This window comes from Triticum aestivum, chromosome 2B, assembly GCF_018294505.1.
Source record: "Triticum aestivum cultivar Chinese Spring chromosome 2B, IWGSC CS RefSeq v2.1, whole genome shotgun sequence".
Classification (NCBI taxonomy): domain Eukaryota; kingdom Viridiplantae; phylum Streptophyta; class Magnoliopsida; order Poales; family Poaceae; genus Triticum; species Triticum aestivum.
Genome location: NC_057798.1, coordinates 53,764,026 through 53,790,073, shown reverse-complemented (window position 1 = coordinate 53,790,073; position 26,048 = coordinate 53,764,026). Strand labels below are relative to the sequence as shown.

General features: G+C 45.2%; 1 pseudogene; it reads left to right on the top strand.

Annotated features, from left to right (window-relative positions):
- LOC123038934 (pre-mRNA-splicing factor cwc22-like) overlaps positions 1 to 24,600 on the top strand; it is a 44,212-nt pseudogene extending 19,612 nt beyond the window's left edge.
- Positions 24,601 to 26,048: the final 1,448 nt, after the last annotated feature.

The following is a 26,048-nucleotide window of genomic DNA, read 5'->3' as shown; positions in this document are numbered from 1 at the left end:
GGGAGAGGTTGAGGAAGACTCCATCCAGCAGCAGCACAATGGCGTGGTGGTGGTGGAGGACGTGGCAATCCTGCAGGGCTTCGCCAAGCACCTGCGGGAGAGGAGGAGGTGTCACGGGAGGGAGGGAGGCGCCAGGGCTTTAGGTGCGGCTGCCCTCCCTCCCCTCCACTATATATAGGGGCAAGGGAGAGGGGGGAGGAGCAGCCTTGCCCCTTCCTCCAAGGAAGGGGTGCGGCCAAGGGGGGAGGAGTGCCTCCCAAGTCAAGTGGAGGCCCTCCCCCTTAGGGTTTCCCCCCTCCCATGCGCATGGGCTTTGGGGGGGCTGGTGCCCCTGGCCCATTAAGGCTAGAGCGCCCCCTTACAGCCCATGCTGCTGTATTGGACGTGGTGGAACAATTCCCGGACCTCCGGACCCCTCCGGAATCCTCCAGAACCTTCTGGAAGCTTCCCGGTACAATACCGAAAAAACCCGAATTTTTCCGGAACCCGAACAACAACTTTCCATATATAAATCTTTACCTCCGGACCATTCTGGAACTCCTCATGACGTCCGGGATCTCATCCGGGACTCCGAACAACATTCGGTAACCACATACAAACTTCCTTTATAACCCTAGCGTCATCGAACCTTAAGTGTGTAGACCCTACGGGTTCGGGAGACATGTAGACATGACCGAGACGTTCTCCGGTCAATAACCAACAGCGGGATCTGGATACCCATGTTGGCTCCCACATGTTCCACGATGATCTCATCGTATGAACCACGATGTCAAGGGCTCAATCAATCCCGTATACAATTCCCTTTGTCTAGCGGTATTATACTTGCCCGAGATTCGATCGTCGGTATACCGATACCTTGTTCAATCTCGTTACCGGCAAGTCTCTTTACTCGTTCCGTAACACATCATCCCGTGATCAACCCCTTGGTCACATTGTGCACATTATGATGATGTCCTACCGAGTGGGCCCAGAGATACCTCTCCGTTTACACGGAGTGACAAATCCCAGTCTCGATTCGTGCCAACCCAACAGACACTTTCGGAGATACCTGTAGTGCACCTTTATAGTCACCCAATTACGTTGTGACGTTTGGTACACCCAAAGCATTCCTAGGTATCCGAGAGTTGCACAATCTCATGGTCTAAGGAAAAGATACTTGACATTAGAAAAGCTTTAGCATACGAACTACACGATCTTTGTGCTAGGCTTAGGATTGGGTCTTGTCCATCACATCATTCTCCTAATGATGTGATCCCGTTATCAACGACATCCAATGTCCATGGTCAGGAAACCGTAACCATCTATTGATCAATGATCCAGTCAACTAGAGGCTTTCTAGGGACATGGTGTTGTCTATGTATCCACACATGTATCCGAGTTTCCTATCAATACAATTATAGCATGGATAATAAACGATTATCGTGAACAATGAAATATAATAATAACTAATTTATTATTGCCTCTAGGGCATATTTCCAACAGTCTCCCACTTGCACTAGAGTCAATAATCTAGTTCACATCGCCATGTGATTAACACTCACAGGTCACATCGCCATGTGACCAACATCCAAAGAGTTTACTAGTGTCATTAAACTAGTTCACATCATCATGTGATTAAGACTCAATGAGTTCTGGGGTTTGATCATGTTTTGCTTGTGAGAGAGGTTTTAGTCAACAGGTCTGCAACATTCAGATCCGTATGTACTTCGCAATTCTCTATGTCATATTGTAAATGCTACTTCCACGCTCCACTTGGAGCTATTCCAAATGGTTGTTCCACTATACGTATCGGGTTTGCTACTCAGAGTCACTCGGATAGGTGTTAAAGCTTGCATCAACGTAACCCTTTATGTCGAACTCTTTATCACCTCCATAATCGAGAAACATGTCCTTATTACTCCAAGGACAATTTTGACCGCTATCTGGTGATCCACTCCTTGATCACCTTTGTACCCTCTTGCCAGACATGTGGCAAGGCACACTTCTGGTGCAGTACACAGCATAGCATACTATAGAGCCTACGTCTCAAGCATAGGGAACGACCTTCGTCCTTTCTCTCCTTTCTGCCATGGTCGAGCTTTAAGTCTTAACTTCATACCTTACAACTCAGCCAAGAACTCCTTCTTTGACTGATCCATCTTGAACACCTTCAAGATCATGTCAAGGTATGTGCTCATTTTGAAAGTACCATTAAGCGTTTTGATCCATCCTCATAGATCTTGATGCTCAATGTTCAAGTAGCTTAATCCAGGTTTTCCCTTGAAAAACACTTTTAAACAACCCTATATGCTTTCTAGAAATTCTACATCATTTCTGATCAACAATATGTCAACAACATATACTCATCAGAAATTCCATAGTGCTCCCACTCACTTCTTTGGAAATACAAGTTTCTCATAAACTTTGTATAAACCCAAAATCTTTGATCATCTTATCAAAGTGCACATTCCAACTCCGAGATGCTTACTCCAGTCCATGGAAGGATCGCTAGAGCTAGCATACCTTTTAGCATCCTTAGGATCGACAAAACTGTTCTGATTGTATCACATACAACCTTTCCTTACAAAAACTTGTAAGGAAACTCGTTTTGACATCCATCTGCCAGATTTCATAAATGCAGCTAAATGCTAACATGAATCCGACGGACTTAAGCATCGCTACGGATGAGAAAATCTCATCGTAGTTAACTCCTTGAACTTGTGAAAAACTCTTCTCCACAAGTCGAGCTTCATAGATGGTGACATTACCATCCACGTCCGTCTTCTTCTTAAAGATCCATTTATCTCAATGGCTTGCCGATCATCGGGCAAGTCCACCAAAGTCCATGCTTTGTTCTGATACATGGATCCTATCTCGGATTTCATGGCTTCTAACCATTTGTCGGAATTTGGGCCCACCATCGCTTCTCCATAGCTCGTAGGTTCATTGTTGTCTAGCAACATGACCTTCAAGACAGGATCACCGTACCTCTCCGAAGCAGTACGTGTCCTTGTCGTCCTACGAGGTTCGGTAGTGACTTGATCCGAAACTCTATGATCACTATCATAAGCTTCTACTTCAATTGGTGTAGGTGCCACAGGAACAACTTCCTGTGCCCTGCTACACACTTGTTGAAGTGACGGTTCAATAACCTCATCAAGTCTCCACCATCCTCCCACTCAATTCTTTCGAGAGAAACCTTTCCTTGAGAAAGGACCCGATTCAAGAAACAATCCCTATTGCTTTCGGATCTGAATTAGGAGGTATACCCAACTGTTTTGGGTGTCCTATGAAGATGCATTTTATCCGCTTTGGGTTCGAGCTTATCAACCTGAAACTTTTTCACATAAGCGTCGCAGCCCCAAACTTTTAAGGAACGACAGCTTAGGTTTCTCCAAACCATAGTTCATACGGTGTCGTCTCAACGGAGTTACGTGGTGCCCTATTAAAGTGAGTGCGGTTGTCTCTAATGCCTAACCCATGAATGATAGTGGTAATTCGATAAGAGACATCATGGTACGCACCATATCCAATAGGGTGCAACTATGATGTTCGGACACACCATCACACTATGGTGTTCCAGGCGGTATTAATTGTGAAACAATTTCCACAATGTCTTTGTTGCGTGCCAAAGTTCGTAACTCAGATACTCATCTCTATGATCATATCATAGACATTTTATCCTCTTATCACGATGATCTTCAACTTCACTCTGAAATTACTTGAACCATTCAATAATTCAGACTTGTGTTTCATCAAGTAAATATACTCAACATTTACTCGAATCATCTGTGAAGTAAGAACATAATGATATTCACTGCATGCCTCAGCACTCATTGGACTGCACACATCAAAATGTGTTACTTCCTACAAGTTGCTTTCTTGTTCCATTTTACTGAAAACGAGGCTTTCAGTCATCTTGCCCATGTGGTATGATTTGCATGTCTCAAGTGATTCAAAATCAAGTGAGACCAAACGATCCATCTGCATGGAGTTTCTTCATGCGTATACACCAATAGACATGGTTTGCATGTCTCAAACTTTTCAAAAACGAGTGAGTCCAAAGATCCATCAACATGGAGCTTCTTCATGCGTTTTATACCAATATGACTTACATGGCAGTGCCACAAGTAAGTGGTACTATCATTACTATCTTATATCTTTTGGCATGAAAATGTGTATCACTACGATCGAGATTCAATAAACCATTCCTTTAGGTGCAAGACCATTGAAGGTATTATTCAAGTAAATAGAGTAACCATTATTCTCCTTAAATGAATAACCGTATTGCGATAGACATAATCCAATCATGTCTATGCTCAACGCAAACACCAGTAACAATTATTTGGGTTTAACACCAATCTCGATGGTAGAGGGAGCGTGCGATGCTTGATCACATCAACCTTGGAAACACTTCCAACACTTCCAACACTTCCAACATGCTAGTCTCCGTTGTTGGGTTTCGTAGTAATTTCAAAAAATTTCCTACGCACACGCAAGATCATGTGATGCATAGCAACGAGGGGAGAGTATTGTCTACGTACCCAACGCAGACTGACTGCGGAAGCGATGACACGACGTAGAGGAAGTAGTCGTACGTCTTCTCGATCCAACCGATCAAGCACCGAAACTACGGCACCTCCGAGCTCAAGCACACGTTCAGCTCGATGACGATGACCGGACTCCGATCCAGCAAAGTGTCGGGGAAGAGTTCCGTCAGCACGACGGCGTGGTGACGATCTTGATGAACTACAGCAGCAGGGCTTCGCCTAAACTCCGCTACAGTATTATCGAGGAATATGGTGGCAGGGGTACCGCACACGGCTAAGGAATAGATCATGTGGATCAACTTGTGTCAACTTGTGTGTCTTTGGGGTGCCTCTACCTCAGTATATAAAGGAGCCAAGGGGGGAGAGGGGCGCCGGCCAAGGAGGAGGGCGCAGGAGGAGTCCTACTCCTACCGGGAGTAGGACTCCCCCCCAATCCTATTCCAACTAGGATTCCCAAGGGGGAAAGAGGGAGAGGGGTGGCCGGCCACCTCTCCTAGTCCTAATAGGACTAGGGGAAGGGGGGAGGCGCGCAGCCCCCTTGGGCTGCCCCTTTCTCCTTTCCACTAAGGCCCATGAAGGCCCATATGGCTCCCGGGGGGTTCCGGTAACCTCCCGGTAACCCGGTAAAATCCCGATTTCACCCGGAACACTTCCGATGTCCAAACATAGGCTTCCAATATATCAATCTTTATGTCTCGACCATTTCGAGACTCCTAGTCATGTCCGTGATCACATCCGGGACTCCGAACAACCTTCGGTACATCAAAATGCATAAACTCATAATATAACTGTCATCGTAACCTTAAGCATGCGGACCCTACGGGTTCGAGAACAATGTAGACATGACTGAGACACGTCTCTGGTCAATAACCAATAGCGGGACCTGGATGCCCATATTGGCTCCTACATATTCTACGAAGATCTTTATCGGTCAGACCGCATAACAACATACGTTGTTCCCTTTGTCATCGGTATGTTACTTGCTCGAGATTCGATCGTCGGTATCCAATACCTAGTTCAATCTCGTTACTGGCAAGTCTCTTTACTCGTTCCGTAATACATCATCTCACAACTAACATATTAGTTGTAATGCTTGCAAGGCTTATGTGATGTGTATTACCGAGAGGGCCCAGAGATACCTCTCCGACAATCGGAGTGACAAATCCTAATCTCGAAATACGCCAACCCAACATCGACCACTGGAGACACCTGTAGTACTCCTTTATAATCACCCAGTTACGTTGTGACGTTTGGTAGTACCCAAAGTGTTCCTCCGGTAAACGGGAGTTGCATAATCTCATAGTCATAGGAACATGTATAAGTCATGAAGAAAGCAATAGCAACATACTAAACGATCGGGTGCTAAGCTAATGGAATGAGTCATGTCAATCAGATCATTCTACTAATGATGTGACCTTGTTAATCAAATAACAACTCATTGTTCATGGTTAGGAAACATAACCATCTTTGATTAACGAGCTAGTCAAGTAGAGGCATACTAGTGACACTTTGTTTGTCTATGTATTCACACATGTATTATGTTTCCGGTAAATACAATTCTAGCATGAATAATAAACATTTATCATGATTATAAGGAAATAAATAATAACTTTATTATTGCCTCTAGGGCATATTTCAATCATTATTCTCCTTAAATGAATAACCGTATTGTGATAGACATAATCCAATCATGTCTATGCTCAACGCAAACACCAATAACAATTATTTGGGTTTAACACCAATCTCGATGGTAGAGGGAGCGTGCGATGCTTGATCACATCAACCTTGGAAACACTTCCAACACGTATCGTCAGCTCACTTTTAGCTAGTCTCCGTTGTTGGGTTTCGTAGTAATTTCAAAAAATTTCCTATGCACACGCAAGATCATGTGATGCATAGCAACGAGGGGAGAGTATTGTCTACGTACCCAACGCAGACCGACTGCGAAGCGATGACACGACGTAGAGGAAGTAGTCGTACGTCTTCTCGATCCAACCGATCAAGCACCGAAACTACGGCACCTCCGAGTTCGAGCACACGTTCAGCTCGATGACGATCCCCGGACTCCGATCCAGCAAAGTGTCGGGGAAGAGTTCCGTCAGCACGACGGCGTGGTGACGATCTTGATGAACTACAGCAGCAGGGCTTCGCCTAAACTCCGCTACAGTATTATCGAGGAATATGGTGGCAGGGGCACCGCACACGGCTAAGGAATAGATCACGTGGATCAACTTGTGTCAACTTGTGTGTCTTTGGGGTGCCTCTACCTCAGTATATAAAGGAGCCAAGGGGGGAGGGGGCGCCGGCCAAGGAGGAGGGCGCAGGAGGAGTCCTACTCCTACCGGGAGTAGGACTCCCCCCCAATCCTATTCCAACTAGGATTCCCAAGGGGGAAAGAGGGAGAGGGGTGGCCGGCCACCTCTCCTAGTCCTAATAGGACTAGGGGAAGGGGGGAGGCGCGCAGCCCCCTTGGGCTGCCCCTTTCTCCTTTCCACTAAGGCCCATGAAGGCCCATATGGCTCCCGGGGGGTTCCGGTAACCTCCCGGTAACCCGGTAAAATCCCGATTTCACCCGGAACACTTCCGATGTCCAAACATAGGCTTCCAATATATCAATCTTTATGTCTCGACCATTTCGAGACTCCTCGTCATGTCCGTGATCACATCCGGGACTCCGAACAACCTTCGGTACATCAAAATGCATAAACTCATAATATAACTGTCATCGTAACCTTAAGCGTGCGGACCCTACGGGTTCGAGAACAATGTAGACATGACCGAGACACGTCTCTGGTCAATAACCAATAGCGGGACCTGGATGCCCATATTGGCTCCTACATATTCTACGAAGATCTTTATCGGTCAGACCGCATAACAACATACGTTGTTCCCTTTGTCATCGGTATGTTACTTGCCCGAGATTCGATCGTCGGTATCCAATACCTAGTTCAATCTCGTTACTGGCAAGTCTCTTTACTCGTTCCGTAATACATCATCTCACAACTAACATATTAGTTGTAATGCTTGCAAGGCTTATGTGATGTGTATTACCGAGAGGGCCCAGAGATACCTCTCCGACAATCGGAGTGACAAATCCTAATCTCGAAATACGCCAACCCAACATCGACCATTGGAGACACCTGTAGTACTCCTTTATAATCACCCAGTTACGTTGTGACGTTTGGTAGTACCCAAAGTGTTCCTCCGGTAAACGGGAGTTGCATAATCTCATAGTCATAGGAACATGTATAAGTCATGAAGAAAGCAATAGCAACATACTAAACGATCGGGTGCTAAGCTAATGGAATGGGTCATGTCAATCAGATCATTCTACTAATGATGTGACCTCGTTAATCAAATAACAACTCATTGTTCATGGTTAGGAAACATAACCATCTTTGATTAACGAGCTAGTCAAGTAGAGGCATACTAGTGACACTTTGTTTGTCTATGTATTCACACATGTATTATGTTTCCGGTAAATACAATTCTAGCATGAATAATAAACATTTATCATGATTATAAGGAAATAAATAATAACTTTATTATTGCCTCTAGGGCATATTTCCTTCAGTCTCCCACTTGCACTAGAGTCAATAATCTAGATTACACTGTAATGATTCTAACACCCATGGAGCCTTGGTGCTGATCATGTTTTGCTCGTGGAAGAGGCTTAGTCAACGGGTCTGCAACATTCAGATCCGTATGTATCTTGCAAATCTCTATGTCTCCCACCTGGACTAGATCCCGGATGGAGTTGAAGCGTCTCTTGATGTGTTTGGTCCTTTTGTGAAATCTGGATTCCTTTGCCAAGGCAATTGCACCAGTATTGTCACAAAAGATTTTCATTGGACCCGATGCACTAGGTATGACACCTAGATCGGATATGAACTCCTTCATCCAGACTCCTTCATTTGCTGCTTCCGAAGCAGCTATGTATTCCGCTTCACATGTAGATCCCGCTACGACGCTTTGTTTAGAACTGCACCAACTGACAGCTCCACCGTTTAATGTAAACACGTATCCGGTTTGCGATTTAGAATCGTCCGGATCAGTGTCAAAGCTTGCATCAACGTAACCTTTTACGATGAGCTCTTTGTCACCTCCATATACGAGAAACATATCCTTAGTCCTTTTCAGGTATTTCAGGATGTTCTTGACCGCTGTCCAGTGATCCACTCCTGGATTACTTTGGTACCTCCCTGCTAAACTTATAGCAAGGCATACATCAGGTCTGGTACACAGCATTGCATACATGATAGATCCTATGGCTGATGCATAGGGAACATCTTTCATATTCTCTCTATCTTCTGCAGTGGTCGGGCATTGAGTCTTACTCAATTTCACACCTTGTAACACAGGCAAGAACCCTTTCTTCGCTTGATCCATTTTGAACTTCTTCAAAATTTGTCAAGGTATGTGCTTTGTGAAAGTCCAATTAAGCGTTTTGATCTATCTCTATAGATCTTAATGCCTAATATGTAAGCAGCTTCACCGAGGTCTTTCATTGAAAAACTTTTATTCAAGTATCCCTTTATGCTATCCAGAAATTCTATATCATTTCCAATCAGTAATATGTCATCCACATATAATATCAGAAATGCTACAGAGCTCCCACTCACTTTCTTGTAAATACAGGCTTCTCCGAAAGTCTGTATAAAACCAAATGCTTTGATCACACTATCAAAACGTTTATTCCAACTCCGAGAGGCTTGCACCAGTCCATAAATGGATCGCTGGAGCTTGCACACTTTGTTAGCTCCCTTTGGATCGACAAAACCTTCCGGTTGCATCATATACAACTCTTCTTCCAGAAATCCATTCAGGAATGCAGTTTTGACATCCATCTGCCAAATTTCATAATCATAAAATGCGGCAATCGCTAACATGATTCGGACGGACTTAAGCATCGCTACGGGTGAGAAGGTCTCATCGTAGTCAATCCCTTGAACTTGCCGAAAACCTTTTGCGACAAGTCGAGCTTTGTAGACAGTAACATTACCATCAGCGTCAGTCTTCTTCTTAAAGATCCATTTATTCTCAATTGCTTGCCGATCATCGGGCAAGTCAACCAAAGTCCATACTTTGTTCTCATACATGGATCCCATCTCAGATTTCATGGCTTCAAGCCACTTTGCGGAATCTGGGCTCACCATCGCTTCTTCATAGTTCGTAGGTTCATCATGATCTAGTAGCATGACTTCCAGAACAGGATTACCGTACCACTCTGGCGCGGATCTTACTCTGGTTGATCTACGAGGTTCAGTAGTATCTTGATCTGAAGTTTCATGATCATTATCATTGGCTTCCTCACTAACTGGTGTAGGTGTCACTGAAACAGTTTTCTGTGATGAACTACTTTCCAGTAAGGGAGCAGGTACAGTTACCTCGTCAAGTTCTACTTTCCTCCCACTCACTTCTTTCGAGAGAAACTCCTTCTCTAGAAATGATCCATTCTTAGCAACGAATGTCTTGCCTTCGGATCTGTGATAGAAGGTGTACCCAACAGTTTCCTTTGGGTATCCTATGAAGACACATTTCTCCGATTTGGGTTCGAGCTTATCAGGTTGAAGCTTTTTCACATAAGCATCGCAGCCCCAAACTTTAAGAAACGACAACTTTGGTTTCTTGCCAAACCACAGTTCATAAGGCGTCGTCTCAACGGATTTTGATGGTGCCCTATTTAACGTGAATGCGGCCGTCTCTAAAGCATAACCCCAAAATGATAGCGGTAAATCTGTAAGAGACATCATAGATCGCACCATATCTAGTAAAGTACGATTACGACGTTCGGACACACCATTGCGCTGTGGTGTTCCGGGTGGCGTGAGTTGTGAAACTATTCCACAGTTTTTCAAATGTACACCAAACTCGTAACTCAAATATTCTCCTCCACGATCAGATCGTAGAAACTTTATTTTCTTGTTACGATGATTTTCAACTTCACTCTGAAATTCTTTGAACTTTTCAAATGTTTCAGACTTATGCTTCATTAAGTAGATATATCCATATCTGCTCAAATCATCTGTGAAGGTGAGAAAATAACGATATCCGCCTCGAGCCTCAATATTCATTGGACCACATACATCGGTATGTATGATTTCCAACAAATCTGTTGCTCTCTCCATAGTACCGGAGAACGGTGTTTTAGTCATCTTGCCCATGAGGCACGGTTCGCAAGTACCAAGTGATTCATAATCAAGTGGTTCCAAAAGTCCATCAGCATGGAGTTTCTTCATGCGCTTTATACCGATATGACCTAAACGACAGTGCCACAAATAAGTTGCACTTTCATTATCAACTCTGCATCTTTTGGCTTCAACATTATGAATATGTGTATTACTACTATCGAGATTCAATAAGAATAGACCACTCTTCAAGGGTGCATGACCATAAAAGATATTACTCATATAAATAGAACAACCATTATTCTCTGATTTAAATGAATAACCGTCTCGCATTAAACAAGATCCAGATATAATGTTCATGCTCAACGCTGGCACCAAATAACAATTACTTAGGTCTAATATTAATCCCGAAGGTAGATGTAGAGGTAGCGTGCCGACTGCGATCACATCGACTTTGGAACCGTTTCCCACGCGCATCGTCACCTCGTCCTTAGCCAATCTTCGCTTAATCCGTAGCCCCTGTTTCGAGTTGCAAATATTAGCAACAGAACCAGTATCAAATACCCAGGTGCTACTGCGAGCATTGGTAAGGTACACATCAATAACATGTATATCACATATACCTTTGTTCACCTTGCCATCCTTCTTATCCGCCAAATACTTGGGGCAGTTCCGCTTCCAGTGACCAGTCTGCTTGCAGTAGAAGCACTCAGTTTCAGGCTTAGGTCCAGACTTGGGTTTCTTCTCTTGAGCAGCAACTGGCTTGCTGTTCTTCTTGAAGTTCCCTTTCTTCTTTCCTTTGCCCTTTTTCTTGAAACTAGTGGTTTTGTTAACCATCAACACTTGATGCTCCTTTTTGATTTCTACCTCCGCAGCTTTCAGCATTGCGAAGAGCTCGGGAATAGTCTTGTTCATCCCTTGCATATTATAGTTCATCACGAAGCTCTTGTAGCTTGGTGGCAGTGATTGGAGAATTCTGTCAATGACGCAATCATCCGGAAGATTAACTCCCAATTGAATCAAGTGATTATTATACCCAGACATTTTGAGTATATGCTCACTGACAGAACTGTTCTCCTCCATCTTGCAGCTATAGAACTTATTGGAGACTTCATATCTCTCAATTCGGGCATTTGCTTGAAATATTAACTTCAACTCCTGGAACATCTCATATGCTCCATGACGTTCAAAACGTCGTTGAAGTCCCGATTCTAAGCCGTAAAGCATGGCACACTGAACTATCGAGTAGTCATCAGCTTTGCTCTGCCAGACGTTCATAACATCTGGTGTTGCTCCAGCAGCAGGCCTGGCACCCAGCGGTGCTTCCAGGACGTAATTCTTCTGTGCAGCAATGAGGATAATCCTCAAGTTACGGACCCAGTCCGTGTAATTGCTACCATCATCTTTCAACTTTGCTTTCTCAAGGAACGCATTAAAATTCAACGGAACAACAGCACGAGCCATCTATCTACAATCAACATAAACAAGCAAGATACTTTCAGGGACTAAGTTCATGATAAATTTTAAGTTCAATTAATCATATTACTAAAGAACTCCCACTTAGATAGACATCCCTCTAATCCTCTAAGTGATCACGTGATCCAAATCAACTAAACCATGTCCGATCATCACGTGAGATGGAGTAGTTTCATCGGTGAACATCATTATGTTGATCATATCTACTATATGATTCACGCTCGACCTTTCGGTCTCCGTGTTCCGAGGCCATATCTGTATATGCTAGGCTCGTCAAGTTTAACCTGAGTATTCTGCGTGCGCAACTGTTTTGCACCCGTTGTATTTGAACGTAGAGCCTATCACACCCGATCATCACGTGGTGTCTCAGCACGAAGAACTTTCGCAACGGTGCATACTCAGGGAGAACACTTCTTGATAATTTAGTGAGAGATCATCTTATAATGCTACCGTCAATCAAAGCAAGATAAGATGCATAAAAAGATAAACATCACATGCAATCAATATAAGTGATATGATATGGCCATCATCATCTTGTGCTTGTGATCTCCATCTCCGAAGCACCGTCATGATCACCATCGTCACCGGCGCGACACCTTGATCTCCATCGTAGCATCGTTGTCGTCTCGCCAATCTTATGCTTCCACGACTATCACTACCGTTTAGTAATAAAGTAAAGCATTACATCGCGATTGCATTGCATACAATAAAGCGACAACCATATGGCTCCTGCCAGTTGCCGATAACTCGGTTACAAAACATGATCATCTCATACAATAAAATTCAGCATCATGCCTTGACCATATCACATCACAACATGCCCTGCAAAAACAAGTTAGACGTCCTCTACTTTGTTGTTGCATGTTTTACGTGGCTGCTACGGGCTTAAGTAAGAACCAATCTCACCTACGCATCAAAACCACAACGATAGTTTGTCAAATAGACTCCGTTTTAACCTTCGCAAGGACCGGGCGTAGCCATACTTGGTTCAACTAAAGTTGGAGAGACAGTCGCCCGCAAGCCATCTCTGTGCAAAGCACGTCGAGGGAACCGGTCTCGCGTAAGCGTACGCGTAAGGTTGGTCCGGGTCGTCTCGTCCAACAATACCGCCGAACCAAAGTATGACATGCTGGTAGGCAGTATGACTTGTATCGTCCACAACTCACTTGTGTTCTACTCGTGCATATAACATCAACATAAATAACCTAGGCTCGGATGCCACTGTTGGGTTTCGTAGTAATTTCAAAAAATTTCCTACGCACACGCAAGATCATGTGATGCATAGCAACGAGGGGAGAGTATTGTCTACGTACCCAACGCAGACCGACTGCGGAAGCGATGACACGACGTAGAGGAAGTAGTCGTACGTCTTCTCGATCCAACCGATCAAGCACCGAAACTACGGCACCTCCGAGTTCGAGCACACGTTCAGCTCGATGACGATCCCCGGACTCCGATCCAGCAAAGTGTCGGGGAAGAGTTCCGTCAGCACGACGGCGTGGTGACGATCTTGATGAACTACAGCAGCAGGGCTTCGCCTAAACTCCGCTACAGTATTATCGAGGAATATGGTGGCAGGGGGCACCGCACACGGCTAAGGAATAGATCACGTGGATCAACTTGTGTCAACTTGTGTGTCTTTGGGGTGCCTCTACCTCAGTATATAAAGGAGCCAAGGGGGGAGGGGGCGCCGGCCAAGGAGGAGGGCGCAGGAGGAGTCCTACTCCTACCGGGAGTAGGACTCCCCCCCAATCCTATTCCAACTAGGATTCCCAAGGGGGAAAGAGGGAGAGGGGTGGCCGGCCACCTCTCCTAGTCCTAATAGGACTAGGGGAAGGGGGGAGGCGCGCAGCCCCCTTGGGCTGCCCCTTTCTCCTTTCCACTAAGGCCCATGAAGGCCCATATGGCTCCCGGGGGGTTCCGGTAACCTCCCGGTAACCCGGTAAAATCCCGATTTCACCCGGAACACTTCCGATGTCCAAACATAGGCTTCCAATATATCAATCTTTATGTCTCGACCATTTCGAGACTCCTCGTCATGTCCGTGATCACATCCGGGACTCCGAACAACCTTCGGTACATCAAAATGCATAAACTCATAATATAACTGTCATCGTAACCTTAAGCGTGCGGACCCTACGGGTTCGAGAACAATGTAGACATGACCGAGACACGTCTCTGGTCAATAACCAATAGCGGGACCTGGATGCCCATATTGGCTCCTACATATTCTACGAAGATCTTTATCGGTCAGACCGCATAACAACATACGTTGTTCCCTTTGTCATCGGTATGTTACTTGCCCGAGATTCGATCGTCGGTATCCAATACCTAGTTCAATCTCGTTACCGGCAAGTCTCTTTACTCGTTCCGTAATACATCATCTCACAACTAACATATTAGTTGTAATGCTTGCAAGGCTTATGTGATGTGTATTACCGAGAGGGCCCAGAGATACCTCTCCGACAATCGGAGTGACAAATCCTAATCTCGAAATACGCCAACCCAACATCGACCATTGGAGACACCTGTAGTACTCCTTTATAATCACCCAGTTACGTTGTGACGTTTGGTAGTACCCAAAGTGTTCCTCCGGTAAACGGGAGTTGCATAATCTCATAGTCATAGGAACATGTATAAGTCATGAAGAAAGCAATAGCAACATACTAAACGATCGGGTGCTAAGCTAATGGAATGGGTCATGTCAATCAGATCATTCTACTAATGATGTGACCTTGTTAATCAAATAACAACTCATTGTTCATGGTTAGGAAACATAACCATCTTTGATTAACGAGCTAGTCAAGTAGAGGCATACTAGTGACACTTTGTTTGTCTATGTATTCACACATGTATTATGTTTCCGGTAAATACAATTCTAGCATGAATAATAAACATTTATCATGATTATAAGGAAATAAATAATAACTTTATTATTGCCTCTAGGGCATATTTCAATCATTATTCTCCTTAAATGAATAACCGTATTGCGATAGACATAATCCAATCATGTCTATGCTCAACGCAAACACCAATAACAATTATTTGGGTTTAACACCAATCTCGATGGTAGAGGGAGCGTGCGATGCTTGATCACATCAACCTTGGAAACACTTCCAACACGTATCGTCAGCTCACTTTTAGCTAGTCTCCGTTTATTCTGTAGCTCTTTTATTTCGAGTTACTAACACTTAGCAACCGAACCGCTATCTCAATACCCTGGTGCTACTAGGAGTACTAGTAAAGTACACATTAACATAATGTATATCCAATATACTTCTATCGACCTTGCCAGCCTTCTCATCTACCAAGTATCTAGGGTAATTCTGCTCCAGTGACTGTTCCCCTTATTACAGAAGCACTTAGTCTCGGGTTTGGGTTCAACCTTGGATTTCTTCATTAGAGCAGCAGCTGATTTGCTGTTTCATGAAGTATCCCTTCTTGCCCTTGCCCTTCTTGAAACTAGTGGTTTCACCAACCATCAACAATTGATGCTCCTTCTTGATTTCTACTTTCGCGGTGTCAAACATCACGAATACCTCAAGGATCATCATATCTATCCCTGATATGTTATAGTTCATCACGAAGCTCTAGCAGCTTGGTGGCAATGACTTTGGAGAAACATCACTATCTCATCTGGAAGATCAACTCCCACTCGTTTCAAGTGATTGTTGCACTCAGACAATCTGAGCACAAGCTCAACGATTGAGCTTTTCTCTGTTAGTTTGCAGGCTAAGAAAATCGTCGGAGGTCTTATACCTCTTGACGTGGGCACGAGCCTGAAATCCCAATTTCAGCCCTCGAAACATCTCATATGTTCCGCGATGTTTCGAAAACGTCTTTGGTGCCTCTACTCTAAACCATTTAACTGAACTATCACGTAGTTATCAAAACGTGTATGTCCGATGTTCGCAACATCCACAGACGATGTTTGGAGTTCTGCACACTGAGCGGTGCATTAAGGACATAAGCTTTCTACTGATCGCATAATCGCTACTGTCAACTTTCAACTATATTTTCTCTAGGAACATATCTAAACAGTGGAACTAAAGCGCGAGCTTACGACATAATTTGCAAAGATCTTTTGACTATGTTCAGGATAATTAAGTTCATCTTATGAACTCCCACTTAGATAGACATCCCTCTAGTCATCTAAGTGATTACATGATCCGAGTCAACTAGGCCGTGTCCGATCATCACGTGAGATGGACTAGTCATCATCGGTGAACATCTTCATGTTGATCGTATCTACTATACGACTCATGCTCGACCTTTCGGTCTCTGTGTTCCGAGGCCATGTCTGTACATGCTAGGCTCGTCAAGTTAACCCTAAGTGTTTCGCGTGTGTAAATCTGTCTTACACCCATTGTATGTGAACGTAAGAATCCATCACACCCGATCATCACGTGGTGCTTAGAAGCGACGAACTTTAGCAACGGTGCACAGTTAGGGGAGAACACTTCTTGAAATTGTTGTAAGGGATCATCTTATTTACTACCGTCGTTCTAAGTAAACAAGATGCATAAACATGATAAACATCACATGCAATCAAATAGTGACATGATATGGCCAATATCATTTTGCTCCTTTTGATCTCCATCTTCGGGGCTCCATGATCATCATCGTCACCGGCATGACACCATGATCTCCATCATCATGATCTCCATCATCGTGTCTTCATGAAGTTGTCTCGCCAACTATTACTTTTACTACTATGGCTACCGGTTAGCAATAAAGTAAAGTAATTACATAGCGTTGTTCAATGACACGCAGGTCATACAATAAATAAAGACAACTCCTATGGCTCCTGCCGGTTGTCATACTCATCGACATGCAAGTCGTGAATCCTATTACAAGAACATCATCAATCTCATACATCACATATCATTCATCACATTCTTTTGGCCATATCACATCACATAGCATACCCTGCAAAAACAAGTTAGACGTCCTCTAATTGTTGTTTGCATGTTTTACGTGGCTGCTATGGGTTTCTAGCAAGAACGTTTCTTACCTACGCAAGACCACAACGTGATATGCCAATTGCTATTTAACCTTCATAAGGACCCTTTTCATCGAATCCGTTCCGACTAAAGTGGGAGAGACTGGCACCCGCTAGCCACCTTATGCACCAAGTGCATGTCAGTCGGTGGAACCTGTCTCACGTAAGAGTATGTGTAAGGTCGGTCCGGGCCGCTTCATCCCACAATACCGTCGAAACAAGATTGGACTAGTAACGGTAAGCATATTGAACAAAATCAACGCCCACAACTACTTTGTGTTCTACTCGTGCAAAGAATCTACGCAATAGACCTAGCTCATGATGCCACTGTTGGGGAACGTAGCAGAAATTCAAAATTTTCCTACGTGTCACCAAGATCTATCTATGGAGAAACCAGCAACGAGGGGAAGGAGAGTGCATCTACATACCCTAGTAGATCGCTAAGCGGAAGCGTTCAAGAGAACGGGGTTGAAGGAGTCGTACTCGTCGTGATCCAAATCACCGGAGATCCTAGTGGCGAACGGACGGCACCTCCGCGTTCAACACACGTACAGCCCGGTGACGTCTCCCATGCCTTGATCCAGCAAGGAGAGAGGGAGAGGTTGAGGAAGACTCCATCCAGCAGCAGCACAACGGCGTGGTGGTGGTGGAGGAGCGTGGCAATCCTGCAGGGCTTCGCCAAGCACCTGCGGGAGAGGAGGAGATGTTACGGGAGGGAGGGAGGCGCTAGGGCTTCAGGTGCGGCTGCCCTCCCTCCCCTCCACTATATATAGGGGCAAGGGAGAGGGGGGAGGCGCAGCCTTTCCCCTTCCTCCAAGGAAGGGGTGCGGCCAAGGGGGGGAGGAGTGCCTCCCAAGTCAAGTGGAGGCCCTCCCCCTTAGGGTTTACCCCCTCCCATGCGCATGGGCCTTGGGGGCGCTGGTGCCCCTGGCCCATTAAGGCTAGAGCGCCCCTTACAGCCCATGCTGCTGTATTGGACGTGATGGAACAATTTCCAGACCTCTGGACCCCTCCGGAATCCTCCAGAACCTTCTGGAAGCTTCCCGGTACAATACCGAAAAAAACCCGAACTTTTTCCGGAACCCGAACAACAACTTTCCATATATAAATCTTTACCTCCGGACCATTCCGGAACTCCTCGTGATGTCCGGGATCTCATCCGGGACTCCGAACAACATTCGGTAACCACATACAAACTTCCTTTATAACCCTAGCATCATCGAACCTTAAGTGTGTAGACCCTACGTGTTCGGGAGACATGTAGACATGACCGAGACGTTCTCCGGTCAATAACCAACAGCGGGATCTGGATACCCATGTTGGCTCCCACATGTTCCACGATGATCTCATCGGATGAACCACGATGTCAAGGACTCAATCAATCCCGTATACAATTCCCTTTGTCTAGCGGTATTATACTTGCCCGAGATTCGATCGTTGGTATACCGATACCTTGTTCAATCTCGTTACCGGCAAGTCTCTTTACTCGTTCCGTAACACATCATCCCGTGATCAACCCCTTGGTCACATTGTGCACATTATGATGATGTCCTACCGAGTGGGCCCAGAGATACCTCTCCGTTTACACGGAGTGACAAATCCCAGTCTTGATTCGTGCCAACCCAACAGACACTTTCGGAGATACCTGTAGTGCACCTTTATAGTCACCCAGTTACGTTGTGACGTTTGGTACACCCAAAGCATTCCTACGGTATCCGGGAGTTGCACAATCTCATGGTCTAAGGAAAAGATACTTGACATTAGAAAAGCTTTAGCATACGAACTACACGATCTTTGTGCTGGGCTTAGGATTGGGTCTTGTCCATCACATCATTCTCCTAATGATGTGATCCCGTTATCAACGACATCCAATGTCCATGGTCAGGAAACCATAACCATCTATTGATCAACGAGCCAGTCAACTAGAGGCTTACTAGGGACATGGTGTTGTCTATGTATCCACACATGTATCTGAGTTTCCTATCAATACAATTATAGCATGGATAATAAACGATTATCGTGAACAAGGAAATATAATAATAACTAATTTATTATTGCCTCTAGGGCATATTTCCAAGATGACCCATTTGCACCGAAACAAAGGGACCTTTAAACCACGTCGATAGTCAAGTTCCCATATGTCCTGTATATAACCATAATATGTTTCCGTTCCTGTCTTGGTTTCTGCATCAAAGCGGACACCACTGTTTTGGTTGGTGCTCTTCTTATCTTGGGCGATCGTGTAAAATGTATTACCATTTATCTCCTACCCTTTGAAAGTCATTATATTCGAAGATGGTAACTGGGACAGCAAGTACAGGTCATCTTCAATAGAGGTGTCATGCATGGTACGTGTCTGCAACCAGCTGGCGAAACTCCTGGTTTGTTCACGTGTAATCCAGTCATCAGACCGCTTCGGGTGTTTGGAGCGTAGCAAATTCTTGTGTTCATCCATATATGGAGCCACCAAGGCGGAATTCTGTAGAACTGTGTAGTGTGCTTCAGTGAGAGAATGTCCGTCCATACATATTATTTGTTCCCCTCCTAGCGTGCCTTTTCCATCCAGTCTGTCCTTATGCCGCGATTCAGGAACACCAATCGGCTTAAGGTCAGGAATGAAGTTAATACAAAACTCAATGACCTCCTCATTTTGATGGCCCTTGGAGATGCTTCCTTCTGGCCTAGCACGGTTATGAACATATTTCTTTAAGACTCCCATGAACCTCTCAAAGGGAAACATATTGTGTAGAAATACAGGACCCAAAACATTAATCTCTTCGCATAGGTGAACTAGGACGTGCGTCATGATGTTGAAGAAGGATGGTGGGAACACCAACTCGAAACTGACAAGACATTGCACCAAATCATTCTGTAACCTTGGTATGATTTCTGGATCGATTACCTTCTGAGAGATTGCATTGAGAAATGCACATAGCTTCACAATGGCTAATCGAACGTTTCCGATAGAAGCCCCCTCAATGCAACCGGAAGCAGTTGCGTCATAATCACGTGGCAGTCATGAGACTTTAGGTTTTGGAACTTTTTCTCTACCATGTTTATTATTCCCTTTATATTCGACGAGAAGCCAGACGGTACCTTAATACTGAGCAGGCATTCAAAGAAGATTTCCTTCTCTTCTTTGGTAAGAGCATAGCTTACATGACCCTGATGTATGTCGTCTTCTCCGTGCATACGTTGCTGGTCCTCCCGTGCCTCAGGTGTATCTTTTGTCTTCCCATACACGCCCAAGAAGCCAAGCAGGGTCACGCAAAGATTCTTCGTCATGTGCATCACGTCGATTGAGGAGCGGACCTCTAGGTCTTTCCAATATGGCAGGTCCCAAAATATAGATTTCTTCTTCCACATGGGTGCGCGTCCGTCAGCGTCCTTCGGAACAGGTTATCCGCCAGGACCCTTTCCAAATATCACCTTCAAATCCTTGACCATATCATGTACATCAGCACCAGTACGGTGGCGAGGCTTCGTCCGGTGAACCGCCTCACCTTTGAAATGCTTGCCTTTCTTTCTTACGGGATGCCTGCTCGGAAGAAATCGACGATGTCCCAGGTACACATTCTTCTTACAACTATTCAAATATATACTGTCGGTATCATCCAAACAGTGCGTGCATCCGCGGTATCCCTTGTTTGTCTGTCCTGATAGGTTACTGAGAGCTGGCCACTCATTGATGGTCACGAACAGCAACGCCTTTAGGTCAAATTCTTCCCCCATGTCCTCATCCCACGCACGTACACCTGTTCCATTCCACAGTTGTAAGAGTTCTTCAATTAATGGCCTTAGGTACACATCAATGTCGTTGCCGGGTTGCTTAGGGCATTGGATGAGCACTGGCATCATAATGAACTTCCGCTTCATGCACAACCAAGGAGGAAGGTTATACAAACATAGAGTCACAGGCCAGGTGCTATGGTTGCTGCTCTGCTCCCCAAAAGGATTAATGCCATCTGCGCTTAGACCAAACCATACGCTCCTTGCGTCATCTGCAAACTCCTTCCCATACTTTCTTTCAACTTTTCCCCACTGCGACCCGTCAGCGGGTACTCTCAACTTTCCGTCTTTCTTACGGTCTTCTCTGTGCCATCGCATCGCCTTGGCATGCTCTTTGTTTTGGAACAAACGTTTCAACCGTGGTATTATAGGAGAATACCACATCACCTTGGCAATAATCTTCTTCCTGGGGCGCTCGCCCTCGACATCACCATGCTCATCGCGACTGATCTTATAGCGCAATGCACCACATACCGGGCAAGCGTTCAAATCCTCGTACTCACCGCGGTAGAGGATGCAATCATTAGGGCATGCATGTATCTTCTGCACCTCTAATCCTAGAGGGCAGACAGCCTTCTTTGCTTCGTATGTACTCTCGGGCAATTCGTTGTCCTTTGGAAGCATATCCTTTATCATTACCAGCAACTTTCCAAATCCCTTGTCAGATACACCATTCTCTGCCTTCCATTGCAGCAATTCCAGTGTGGTGCCTAGCTTTTTCTTGTCACCTACGCAATTCGGGTACAACAATTTTTTGTGATCCTCTAACATGCGCTGCAACTTCTTCTTCTCCAAATCACTTGCGCAGTTTCTCTTTGCATCGGCAATGGCCCGACCTAGATCATCAACGGGCTCATCTGATGCCTCTTCTTCAGATTCTTCCCGCATTACCGGCTCAGCTTCTTCCCCCATTGTTGTATCATCGTATTCAGGGAACCCATGGCCAAGATAGCTGTCGTCGCCCTCTTCTTCTTCATTGTCTTCCATCATAACCCCTCTTTCTCCGTGCTTGGTCCAAACATTATAGTGGGGCATGAAACAGGACTCAAACAGGTGGACATGCATGGTTCTCGATGTAGAGTAATTGCGACCATTCTTACAGCTAGCACATGGACAAGGCATAAAACCATCCGCCCGCTTGTTTGCCTCAGCCGCAAGCAGAAAAGTATGCACGCCCTCAACAAACTGGGGAGAGCATCGGTCATCGTACATCCATTGCCGGCTCATCTTCATTACACAACACCGAATAGACCAAATTAATACAAGTTCATACATAAAGTTCATACAACACTTAAATGCAACAAACAAATAACTCTCTAGCTAAAGCATTTAAATGCAGCAACAAATGCGATCAAGATCAAAACTAAGGTAACAATTGATCCAACAGCATAATGATACCAAGCCTCACTATCGATGTCATATTTTCTAATCTTTCTAATCTTCAAGCGCATTTTCTCCATCTTAATCTTATGATCATCGACGACATCGGCAACATGCAACTCCAATTCCATCTTCTCCCCCTCAATTCTTTTCAATTTTTCTTTCAAGTACTCATTTTCTCTTTCAACTAAATTTAACCTCTTGACAATAGGGTCGGTTGGAATTTCCGGTTCACATACCTCCTAGATAAAAATATCTATGTCAACTTGATGGGCATAATTTGTCATAAACACGAAATGCAACAAATAGTTTTAAAAGAGAATATACCACATCCGAATCATAACAAGGACGAGGGCCGACGGGGACGGATATCAAAACCATGGCACTATGTATAACAAACAACGTACGGGTAAGATAATTATTATACGAGTAATTATATATCCAAATAACACAAACATCAATTTTTTATATAAAATTTCATGAACAAGAGGCTCACCACAAGGTGGTGCCGGCGACGGGACGGTGCGGGCGATCGATGGTGGTTACGACGGAGATTTAGAAGGCACTAAGTAAACCACACCTACATATGCAAACTAAGTGTTATTTTGACCTCAAATTGCATATAAATCAAATACTAGCACATATATATATTTCCTCCCAAATTACTAAACTCACAAATTAATAACTATATAAAGCATTGCAAGAGCTAATCTAGCAATGAGAGATGAAAGGACAAAGTTGCTAACCTTTGTGATCACTTGAATGGATGGGGGCCTTCAAATCTTGACAAATTTTGGGAAAAATGTGTGATGAGCTCGAGGGGAGAAGAGGAAGAACAGAGAGGAGAGGAGAGGGGAAAGGGGGAAGAACAGAGCGAGCTGGACGAAGGGTTTATATGCAAGAGGACCTATAGTACCGGTTCGTGGCACGAACTGGTACTAAAGGTGCTGGAGGGGGCCCAAACTGACAACATCCTGCCACCACCCTCATTAGTACCGGTTCGTGGCACGAACCGGTGCTAAAGGTTAGCCACGAACCGGTACTAATGAGAGCGGCCAGGCTAGCCGTTGGAACCGGCACTAATGTATACATTTGTGCCGGCTCTAATACAAACCGGCACTATGTGCTTCATGTTTGACCCTTTTTCTACTAGTGGTACATCATTGCTAACTACGACGTTATTACTATGTTTTTCAACAGATAATCCCGAATGATTGTGTGCCTCATCTGATGTATACGCATGGTAGCCTTCATCTTTTGAACATACAACCAGGTCGTCCTACGAATCTCAACTGTCCATACCCGGTTTCTAAAAGAAGTGGAGACATAACAATCAAAGAATGGAAAAAATGTATGGACAGTCGTAAGGAGCTTGTTGGAAGCAATAAGCAGCGAAGGGCAAGAATTGGAGACAGGATGATCGCCATTCTTCATAATGGAGAGTCAGGGTCTATATTGTTTTATGCTATTTTACCTTAAGGGTATTTAGGTCCTACCTGATACTGATGATCATGTGCTAAGAACAATTATGTAGGGTTTGGTTCGATGACTATGAGGATGATGATCGCATGACTTATTATTAATAACGAGTAGAAGTTGTATGATGATGCATGATTAGTAGGACTTGTTATTATATATGATGATGTATGATGCGAGCATGCATGAGCATGTTATATCAGCGGGTGAAATGAACATAGCAGCAGCGTTGATAAACCAAGGACGAAGATATAAGAGAGGACACTTCTCTCTATTAGCTAGCTAATAACAACCTAAAAATAACCCCTAAACCCCCTAAAGCAGCCACTTTTGTAAAAAAAAGCATGGACTTTTGGTCCCGGTTGGAGCCACCAACCGGGACCAAAGGCCCCCTGACTGGGCTCGGCGCACAGGGCCACGTGGAGGCACATTGGTCCCGGTTCGTGTTTGAACTGGGACTAATGGGTGGAGGTATTAGTAACGACCCATTAGTCCTGGTTCATGAACCGGGACTAAAGGCCCTTACGAACCGGGACTATTAGGTGTGTTTCTACTAGTGTGGTCGCGCATCTTCTTGAAGATAATGTTCCAGGAGATGGTGGAGCAGCTCGGGGTGTGGGTGCTCGGCCGGAGGATGAACGACGACGACGAGCCGGAGGTCCGTGACGCCCTGTTCCCTAGGGACTCCCCCGAGAAGACGCGCTTCGCGGTCAATTTTTTCACGGCGATTGGGCTTGGCGGTGTCACTGAACTCTTTGCTCAACCTTTTACAAGGTTGATAGTTAGAAACATGTGGTTTGTGATCAACTTTATTGTGTGAGCATTCAGTCTTTTTTTTTGTTATCCTTATTCCAATAACTTTCGTTAGTATGTCTACAAGTTTGCAGAACACGATCTAAGAGTGTACAATTTAGGTTCAGGAAAAAAATGCACATGGGTTTTAATACGTCAACTAACTGGGTAGTTTCATAAGAGTAACAATGAATGTTGCGATAATTCAACCCAGAGCCCGGGCTCAAATGAACCTGGTGAACAGTACCTTGATTTAAAATTGAAAGGAAGTTCAAAAAATTCCAATTTTTTTATGGTGCAAGATGCTCCTGTGCGTGAACTCCGTGTAATTTTTTGTGAAGTTTGGATTGTTGGGGAACGTTGCATAAAATAAAAAATTTCCTATGTTCACCAAGATCCATCTATGAGTTCATCTAGCAACGAGAGAGGGGAGTGCATCTACATACCCTTGTAGATCGCGAGCGGAAGCGTTCAAGAGAACGGGGTTGAGGGAGTCGTACTCGTCGTGACCCAAATCACCGGAGATCCTAGCGCCGAACGGATGGCACCTCCGCGTTTAACACACGTACGGTCAGCGTGACGTCTCGTCCTTCTTGATCCAGCAAGGGGGAAGGAGAGGTTGATGAAGATCCAGCAACACGACGGCGTGGTGGTGGATGCAGCAGAGTTCCGGCAGGGCTTCGCCAAGCGACTACGGGAGGAGGAGGTGTAGCAAGGGGAGAGGGAGGCGCCAAGACTTCTGGTACGGCTGCCCTCCCTCCCCCTCCTTTATATAGGCCCCCTGGGGGGGCCCTGGAGATGGGATCTCCCAAGGGGGCGGCGGCCAGGGGGTGGAGTGCCCCCCAAGGCAAGTGGAGGCGCCCCCCACCCTAGGGTTTCCAACCCTAGGCGCAGGGGGGGCCCAAGGGGGATGCACCAGCCCACCAGGGGCTAGTCCCCTCCCCACTTCAGCCCACGGGGTCCTCCGGGATAGGTGGCCCCACCCGGTGGACCCCCGGGACCCTTCCGGTGGTCCCGGTACAATACCGGTGACCCCCGAAACTCTCCCGATGGCCGAAACTGCACTTCCTATATATAATTCTTTACCTCTGGACCATTCCGGAACTCCTCGTGATGTCCGGGATCTCATTCGGGACTCCGAACAACTTTAGGTTTGCTGCATACTCATATCTCTACAACCCTAGCGTCACCGAACCTTATGTGTGTAGACCCTACGAGTTGGGAGACATGTAGACATGACCGAGACGACTCTCCGGTCAATAACCAACAGCGGGATCTGGATACCCATGTTGGCTCCCACGTGTTCCTCGATGATCTCATCGGATGAACCACGATGTCGAGGATTCAAGCAACCCCGTATACAATTCCCTTTGTCAATCGGTATGTTACTTGCCCGAGAATCGATCGTCGGTATCCCAATACCTCGTTCAGTCTCGTTACCGGCAAGTCACTTTACTCGTACCGTAATGCATGATC